This window comes from Scylla paramamosain, chromosome 20 (assembly GCF_035594125.1).
Source record: "Scylla paramamosain isolate STU-SP2022 chromosome 20, ASM3559412v1, whole genome shotgun sequence".
In the NCBI taxonomy this organism is placed as follows: Eukaryota; Metazoa; Arthropoda; class Malacostraca; order Decapoda; family Portunidae; genus Scylla; species Scylla paramamosain.
This window is the reverse complement of record NC_087170.1, coordinates 15,836,495-15,846,494: the sequence shown is the minus strand read 5'-3', so window position 1 is coordinate 15,846,494 and position 10,000 is coordinate 15,836,495. Positions and strand designations below refer to the sequence as shown.

General features: G+C 36.5%; 1 protein-coding gene across 1 annotated transcript in view; it reads right to left on the bottom strand.

Annotated features, from left to right (window-relative positions):
- LOC135110460 (nascent polypeptide-associated complex subunit alpha, muscle-specific form-like) overlaps positions 1-10,000 on the bottom strand; it is a 101,511-nt gene that overhangs the window by 90,601 nt on the left and 910 nt on the right. The window lies entirely within an intron of this gene.

The following is a 10,000-nucleotide window of genomic DNA, read 5'->3' as shown; positions in this document are numbered from 1 at the left end:
AGAGAGAGAGAGAGAGAGAGAGAGAGAGAGAGAGAGAGAGAGAGAGAGAGAGAGAGAAGCCAAACATTTCAAACATCAAAGTCCGTTTTCTTTGTGTTTGATTTAAAAGGAAAAGAAAATGGGACGTAATATTAAGAAAAAATCTAATTGGTGGATTGACTGATTGATCTATTTCCACTTCAAACGCTCATGATTATTGCTTCTTTTTGTTGCTTTGTTTGTTTGTTTGTTTGTTTGTTTTTATTTCCTTCATTCGTCTTGTTTTATTTTATAGTTATTTTTTTTATTTTATAGTTGTTATCACGTATATTTTGCTGTTTTCATTTATTTTACGTATTTATTTTATTATTTATTTATTGGATTTGTCTTCTAACTTACCCATAATTAGTGGTAATGGTGGTGGTGGTGGTGGTGGTGGTGGTGGTGGTGGTAATGGTGATGATGGTGGTGGTTGTGATGTTCTTACGCTTATACTAATCTCATCTTAGTGTGTGTGTGTGTGTGTGTGTGTGTGTGTGCCTGCATCTCACCTAATCCTTGCCTTTGTGTGCACCTGATGAGAGAGAGAGAGAGAGAGAGAGAGAGAGAGAGAGAGAGAGAGAGAGAGAGAGAGAGAGAATGCTAATTAGGTTTTCCTTATTTATTACGCAATTAATGCCTTGTCATCCTTTATATTTTTCCCTTTGTTCTCAGATTCTCTTTGTTGATGTTTTCCTGCCATCTTTTTTTTCCCTCTCATTTTTTTCCTCATTATTTTCCTCCTTTCACTTGTCCTCGATGTTCTGGATCGCCGTTATCGTTGTTGTTGTTGTTGTTGTTGTTGTTGTTGTTGTTGTTGTATTCTCTGGTCTTCGTCTTCTTCCTGTTCTTGTTCTTGTTCTCGCTGTTGTTCTTCTCTTGTCTTCTTGTTCTTCTTGTTCTTGTTCTTGTTCATATTCTTCCTTTTATTCTTTTCTTCTTCTTCTTCTTCTTCTTCTTCTTCTTCTTCTTCTTCATCTTCTTGTTCGTGTGGAAATAAGCCTTGTTTTTCAGTCTTAATTGTTTATGTGTGCAAGGACTGAATTTTGCATTAGAGAGAGAGAGAGAGAGAGAGAGAGAGAGAGAGAGAGAGAGAGAGAGAGAGAGAGAGAGAGAGAGAGAATACACCCATCAACTCTCACATTTCCCTCCAAAAATACTTAAAAAAAAAAAAGTGGCGCAGAGTAAAAAAAAAAATGAAAAAGTGAAAGTGAAAAAAAGTGGCTCTCTGGCTTGAGGACTTAACTGAGGCACACGTGATCCGGGGTTCGAGTCCAAAGAAGTTCCCGTCGAGGATTCCAAGCTTAAGAGGATTGAAATCTAACTTCAATTTCATGCATTTTAGAATTTTGGATTAGCAAGTTCAATAGTGATTTGTTGGAGGCGAGGAGCGAGGGTGGGAGAGGCAGGTGTGTGTGTGTGTGTGTGTGTGTGTGTGAGGGAGAAGCAGGTGTGTGTGTGGGAGTGTGGGAGGAGGAGGCAGGTGTGTCTAGGTGTGGATGAGAGAAGACAGGTGTGTTTTGACATATATGAATAGGAAAAAGAGAGAGAGAGAGAGAGAGAGAGAGAGAGAGAGAGAGAGAGAGAGAGAGAGAGAGAGAGAGAGAGAATTCCTTATAAAAAAAAACATTCAACGAAGACGGCAAAGAAAAAAATAAAAACTAAACATTTCGCCAAAAACAAGAAGAGAAAGGAAATGGTAAAGAAAAAGAGCAAATAAAGACCACAATCCTCTTTTCTTATTGGTGGAGAAGGATCAGTGAACGCCCTTTTTTTCAGCCAATGAGAAACGTGCTCTGCTTGTCTGTGTCTGTATTGCAGTGTGTGTGTGTGTGTGTGTGTGTGTGTGTGTGTGTACGTGATAGCATACAAATACAAACACACATAATCTCTCTCTCTCTCTCTCTCTCTCTCTCTCTCTCTCTCTCTCTCTCTCTCTCTCTCTCTCTCTCTCTCTCTCTCTCTCTCTCTCTCTCTCTCTCTCTCTCTCTCTCTCTCTCATTAGAATTTCACCTGTTTTGTTTGGCAGGCAAACTCACAGGTGTCTGAATATCACACTAATTAACACAGGTATTTGCTCCACACAGGTATTCCGATCCATTACCACTCACCTTTCCTCCTCCTCCTCCTCCTCCTCCTCCTCCGTCATCTATCTATACATTCTTTACTACTGATCGTTATTTGTTCTTCTTAGTCGCGTCTTTCTTCATCTTCTTCTTCTTCTTCCTCTTCTTCTTCTTCTTCTTCTTCTTCTTCTTCTTCTTCTTCTTTAATGTCTTTACCCTTCCTTCTTAGTTTTCATTCATATACTGCACGTTGAGGGAGAGAGAGAGAGAGAGAGAGAGAGAGAGAGAGAGAGAGAGAGAGAGAGAGAGAGAGAGAGAGAGAGAGAGAGAGAGTATGCTTGAGTTAGTACGCATCTATGTGTGTGTGTGTGTGTGTGTGTGTGTGTGTGTACGTAACGGTCGCTTCGTTGTGGTTAATAGGAAGGTGTGGAGAGCAGGAGGAGGAGGAGCAGGAAGAAGAAGAAGAAGAGATGAAGGAGGAGCAGGAGGAGGAGGCGGCGGAGATGAGAGGGAGGAGAAAATGAGAGTAAATGTGGAGTGGTGATGCTTGTGGAGGAGAAAATGAAGGAGGATGTGGAGTGGGTGGTGATTGTGGTGGAGGAGGAAGGAATGAAGGCCCCGAGTGGAGAGGAGGTGAGAAGAGGAGGAGGAGGAAGAGGAGGAGATCTACTTCCAAGATAACACAGAGTTTAAAAAAATATATATATAAGGAAATTAAATATAAGAAATTAAATAAACGGAGATGGAAAAGGAAGAAGAAGAATAAATAAAAGAATAAATAAAAAAAGGTACATAGAATAATCAGGAAGTACAGATCAATAAAAAATTACATAAGAGGAGGAAGGACATAAAGAAAATAAAAGGGAAGAGAAGTAACAACAGCTGAAGAATAGGAAGAAGAAGAAGAAGAAGAAAAAAAAAACATGTACTTAGGGGACGAAGAGAAGAAGGGAAAAAATAGTACCAAGAAAAAGAAAGGGAGACAAGAGGAGAGGATGGAAAAATACTAGCTGGAGGAGGAGGAGGAGGAGGAGGAGGAGGAGGAGGAGGAGGAGGAGGAATTCGTCCATTATGTTGATGATGGAGGAAGTAGGGGAGAAGGGACAGGGGAAGGAGGAGGAGGCCTAAATGAGAGAGAGAGAGAGAGAGAGAGAGAGAGAGAGAGAGAGAGAGAGAGAGAGAGAGAGAGAGAGAGAGAGAGAGAGAGAGAGAGAGAGAGATGTGGGAAATTATTGGTCTATATATCACTCCCAATCATCATTACTGCCTTTATTTCCTTTTATTTTTTTATCTATTTGTTCTTCTTCTTATTATTTTTTTTCTCCGTCTGTCATATGTTTGGCAATTCTTAAGTTCATGTTTTATGGTTTTAAAAATACACCTTTGTCTTTCTTTTTCTCTTTTTTTTTCTTTTTTGCTGCTGTTTCAAGGCAATTTTTAAAGTATTGGGCGGAATTAATCTGTAAATGCATTTTCTTAATAATAAAAAAAATACTTTGCTAAAACTAAACATTTTCTTTGTTCAGGAAATTAATCTTATTTCCTTAATATATATCTTTTTCTATTATCATTATATTTTTTAGTACCTTTTTACATACACTTTTTTCTTTACTTTCTTCTGTATACATATTTTCTTCTTTCCTTCATAAACCTTAATCATGAACAACAAATAATGGATTCAGACTTCGTAAAGTTAGATTTAGAAAGGAGATAGGAGAGAATTGGCTATTAAACAGAGTGGTAGATGAATGGAATGGACTTAGTAATCAGGTTATTAGTGCTGAGTCATTAGGAAGCTGTAAAAGAAGATTAGACAAATTTATGGATGGGGATGATAGGTGAGAATAGGAAGATATATTTCATACAGGGACTGCCACGTGTATGCCTTATGATTCCGTGCAGTTTCCCTTATTTTCTTATGTTCCTGTGTTTCAAGGCTCTCTTTCATAGGCACATTTCTTTGTTTTTTTGTTCTGTATACTTCTTTCAATGAGTATAAACCTTTTCTTTCATTTGTATACCGTCTTTTTTCCTTCTTGCATACACCTTTTTTCTCTCTTCTTTGTTCTATATACTCACTTTTCTTCTTCGTTGTATATACCATTCTTTTATCAAGCATACACGTTTTCTTTCATCTGTATACCTTCTTTTGTCTTTCTTCCATACACCTTACTTCTCTCTTCTTTGTTCTTTATATTAACCCTTCTTTCCTCTTTTTCCTATGTACCTTTCCTTCATCAAGTATACACATTTTCTTTCATCTGTATACCTTCGTTCTCTTTTCTTCCATACACTTTTCACCTTTCGTCCATGTTCTATGCACCTTTCTTTTCCCGCCTATTCTTCCCTCGGTCCTCCTTGTAGCGTCTTCTTCTCGTTTGAAAGAAAATGGACGAGTTGATGGGATACTCCTCCACTCTCAATCACCATTACTTCCTCCACTCTGCCTTGTATCACTCGCTTGTAACCTTGCAGTTCTCACGCCCACCTCCAACTATCCCCCCTTGCTTCCCCTAACTACCCATCACGAAGCTAACTATCCATCATGCCTGCGCTGGGAGAGGTTGTTCAGAGCTGCCTAAGTCATTGCCAGGGTTTTATTTAACTGTTACGTTACGCGAGTGTAGATTACGTTATGTGTAGTAGCTTGTATGGTTAATGTAAGTATTATAAGGGTCTCTCTCTCTCTCTCTCTCTCTCTCTCTCTCTCTCTCTCTCTCTCTCTCTCTCTCTCTCTCTCTCTCTCTCTCTCTCTCTCTCTCTCTCTCTCTCTCTCTCTCCTTATTCCTTTTTTTCCCTCCATCTTGTGTTTTCCTTTTTCTTCCTATGCGTCTTTCAACCTTCCCTCCATATATTTTCCTCTTGCCTTATCTCCTTCTCTTTCATTACCTTTTTCTCATCCTTCATCTCTTTCCTTTCTTCTTTAGCGTCCCTTCTTCCTTCCCATCTTCCTTTCATCCATCCTACCTCCTTCCTCCCTTTTCTCTCTCCTTCTTAACTCCTGTCATGTACTGTTTGTCCGTTAACCTCTACCCTTTAATTTTCTCCTCCTCCTCTTTCTTCTCCACAGTAATCACAAATCCTGCCAAGATATCACCTGCCTTTTAATTGGCTTAATCTCACCCATAATGACCAATTACATATAATCACCAATCCACTCCTCCTCCTCCTCCTCCTCCTCCTCCTCTTCCTCCTCCTCCTCCCAGTAGCCATCCACATCACGAGGCCATCATCAGGCATATTGTTAATTAACCTCAACTACCCATTAGCTGATTAATGGGTAGTTAAGAAAGAGATAGCCTGCATTTTCCCCTCCTCTTTTTTCTCCTTCTTCTCTCTTTCACTTTGCTATCCTGTATCTTCTACTGTTGGTTTGTGTAGAATGATTATACAAACAGACAGCCTAGGAAGAACGTGGAAGGTCTGTTGCTGTTTGTCTTCCTTAGTGTTCCTTTGCATTCCTCCTCCTCCTCCTCCTCCTCCTGCTTCGAAAACAAGTCACAGAATGTTATATTAGAACTTTATAATTCGCTGGTTCCTCTTTATCTTCACTTAGTTTTGGTTCCCGTATTGTAAAAAATGCACTGAAAAGCAAGGAAGAATATAGGTAAGAGTTGCTAGAATGATACTTCGGGTGAGAAATATTCCCGTTGAAGAAAACCTTGACGAACTAAATTTATTCCGCCTTTCAAAACGAAGGAGGCGAGACGAGCCGATGCAAGTGCTTAAAATATTCAAAAGGATTCGATATCATTAATGTGGGCGACCACTTTACACTTGATCGCCCAAATATAACAAGAAGACTCGGCACCCTCAAGTTGATTGGGGAAAGGATTCACATTAAACGAAGCCAAACACTTCCTCTTCATCCGGATCGTTAATGTTTGGAGCTCCTCTTCCTCTCCTTGTGTCCTCGATGGTACGGTACGAAGTAAAACCTTTTCAAAACAAAGTAGACAAGGTTTTTTTTTTATTCACTATTTATCTAATTTCTTAACATTTTATTTTTATTTTTTCTCTTTGCTCCACTTACCAGCCAAGATACTTTCCACTGTCACGCCAAATTAGAGTTCGATTCTTTCAAGTTTACTTATGAAATGTTACCTAGCTGACGTGTTGGGGAAAGACGGGTAGAAGTAGTAGTAGTAGTAGTAGTAGTAGTAGTAGTAGTAGTAGTCTCCTCTAAAATTTCATTTTTTTCTTCTCTCTATCCTCACTGCATTATATTTACTTTATTTTCTTCTTTTTTTTAATCCTGCGAATCCTCACAGGAGAGAGCGGTGGGTGGGGAGGAGCCTTCATTTTTGCAGTCTTTTCTCTCTTACGTAAACAAACCCGTAAGGATCTACAGGGCTGCTTTTTTTTTTTCTTTCCTCCTCCTCCTCCTCCTCCTCCAAGTCTTCCTCATGGCGTTTGATAAATCGAAGTGTTGATATCACGATTAGACAGACAAAAGAGTCTTAATTAATTGCTCAAAGGCTGATGAGGTCACGACTCACCCATGACTCTCGCTCGCGCGCGCGCATGTGTGTGTGTGTGTGTGTGTGTGTGTGTGTGTGTGTGTGTGTGTGTGTGTGTAGATGGGTGTGGGTGTCTGCGTGTGAAGGGGTTAGTTTCGTGCATGGATGGAAGAATTAAAGGTATGGTATCAGTAGAGAGAGAGAGAGAGAGAGAGAGAGAGAGAGAGAGAGAGAGAGAGAGAGAGAGAGAGAGAGAGAGAATATTAAGTCCATTCCCTAACAAAATCTTAAACAAAAAAATTGTAATTATACCAATAAAAAGGTACATCTAACCAAACAGAAAGAAAGGAAAGAAAAGAAACCATTCCCACTCAGAGAGAGAGAGAGAGAGAGAGAGAGAGAGAGAGAGAGAGAGAGAGAGAGAGAGAGAGAGAGAGACTAATAAAACTCGGTGTAAATTAATTAAACGTCCTCGCAATAATGAAGAAAGAGGAGGAAGAAAAGAAACGAACTATTAAAGAAAAAACATTGATGAAAGGAAATATGTAGAAAACAAAACAAAAAAAATAATAAATAATAAAAAATATAACAATAACAATAACAATGACTAGAAACAAAATTAACACAAAACAGCATTAAAGAAGTAGAGAAAATTAATATGAATAGATTAAAAGAACATAAGTAAAATATATAAAAAAAATAAAAAATACAAAACTAATTTAATAGAATAAAAATTGTAAAAACAATAAAATAATATAGAAAAAAATAAATAAAGCCATATTTTCCTCATTCTCTTGACTAATTAGAAAGAGAGAGAGAGAGAGAGAGAGAGAGAGAGAGAGAGAGAGAGAGAGAGAGAGAGAGAGAGAGAGAGAGAGAGAGAGAGAGAGAGAGACTAATCGAGTCTCAAAAAGACAAAGGAAAGAAGTGAAGGAAGAGGAAGAAGAGATGGAAGAGAAGGGGGAAGGATATGGTAAAGAAAATTGAAGGAAAAGAATTTGGAGGATGATGGAGGAATGGGAAAAAAAAAGGAAGGAAAACAAAGAACAAAAGAACAAAATGAAAACTTGTTACGATCTTATTTCAAATATATGAAGAAAAAAGGAGGACGAAGAAAAACAGAAAAAAGAGGGAAGGAGGAAGGAGAAAGTAAGAGGAAGGGAACGGTGAATGGGAAAGAAAAGAAAGAAAAAGTTGAAGGAAAAAAAGAAGAAACATGAGGAGAAAATCGAAGGAGAAAAAGGAAGACAGGAATGAAGGAAAAGAAGAAATTTAAAGAAAACAGAAAAACAAGAAGAATACTTAAAGAAGAGAGAAAGAATAGAAGACCAGAAGGAAGAAAGGAAGAAGGGAAAGACAAAACAGAAAGAAAAGAAGGTAAAAGAGGAAGAAGAATGAGAGAGGAGAAGGATTGAAAGAAGGAAGGAAGGAAGGAAGGAAAGAAAGAAGGAAGAGGCGTATTTTTTGCCTGATCTCTTCCCAGCCACACGTACATGAACCACAAGTTTCGAAGCTTCGCCCGCTCGAGTCATTTGCTTCGTTCACAAAATTTGGATTCGAAACAAAGACTCATTGGGAAAGAATAAAGGAAAAATCTGTGAGGGTAACGTGAATATATTGTAGCTGTACCTTCGAAAAAAAAAATAAATAAATAAATAAATAAATATATATATATATATATATATATATATATATATATATATATATATATATATATATATATATATATATATATATATATATATAATGATAAAAAGGTACAAAAAAATGGATTTATTTGACGGGAAACAAGGGGAAAAATAATAAAAAAAAAATAGAAAAGTGTAAAAAAACCGTGAATATTTTGTACCCAAGCGAAACGTTGCAAAAAAAGACAACGCATTAAAAGAAAAAAAAAAGCGTAAAAATTTGACAGAAAACAAAGGGGATTTTCTTTTTTTACGGAATACCATATAAAGTATAAAAAGTTTGAAAGGGAAAAAAGAAAATATGGAAAATAATATTTTCAATGATAAAAAAAATTAAATAGAAAATCAAATGGTAAATAGAAGACAATAAAATAATAGATAAGAGACCTAAGAAAAATACATTATGCCTTGGTTGTCAAAACTGTTGTTGTACAAAGTAACTTTTATATAAACGATGCAAAAAAACTTTACTGAAAATTACATCAAATATTTTGCAAACTATAAAATAAATCATTTACTAAAGAGAAGGAGAGGAAAATGAAAAAGTAAGTGATCTGAATCTGCTGATGAAAAAAAAAAAATTACGAAGATAATGAAAATAAAAAACAACAAAAGGTTGATATTTTATTTAAAGAGGAACAAAATATTTGATTACTGATATAAAATGTATTTAGTAAATGTTAGTTTTACACACACACACACACACACACACACACACACACACACACACACACACACACACACACACACACACACACACACACACAGCGTCAATAAAAACTGATAACATTATTAAGAGGAAAAAATAATCAATGAATATAAAAGGCAAGAGTGTATACCAAAACTAATTGTAGTAGCAGAAGTAATTGTAGTACTAGCAGCACCTGCAGCAGTAGCGGTAGTAGTAGTAGTAGTAGTAGTAGTAGTAGTAGTAGTAGTAGTAGTAGTAGTAGTAGTTGTACTAGTAGTAGTAGTACTAGTAGTAGTAGTAGTAGTAGTAGTAGTAGAAGCAGTGGTAGTAATAGAGTATACAATGGGTAAATAAGGAAACAGATGCGCAGTGTAATGCGTAAACAAAGTTTTCTTTGTTCAAACATATGATGCGCAATAAATAGTAGTAGTAGTAGTAGTAGTAGTAGTAGTAGTAGTGTTCCTATAATAATAATTGTAATAATGATAATAATAATAATAATAATAATAATAATAATAATAATAATAATAATAATAATTATTATTATTTTTTTTTTTATTATCATTATTATCATTATTATTATTATTATTATTATCATTATTATTATTATTATTATTATTATTATTATTATTATTATTATTATTATTATTATTATTATTATCATTATTATTATTATTATTGTTGGTATTTTTATGTTCTTGCTGTAACTGTTGTTATTACTAGAACTACTGCTACCTTAACACCCCTTCCACAACAACAACAACAACAACAACAACAGTTACTGCAACTACTACTACTACTACTACTATTACTATTGTTACTACTACTACGACTCCTACGACTATTACTTCAATTGCATACATAATCTACATACTCAATCCCACAAACAAACGAAAGAAGCTTAGTAGTTGTTTTACTACTTCTCAAGAGAGAGAGACAGAGAGAGAGAGAGAGAGAGAGAGAACAGAGAGTGCAGTCCGTACGTTCACACTTTAAAGATGTTGCAGTGGTGGTGGTGGTGGTGGTGGTGGTAGTGGTGGTGGTGATGGTGGTGGTGGTGGTGATGGTGGTGGTGGA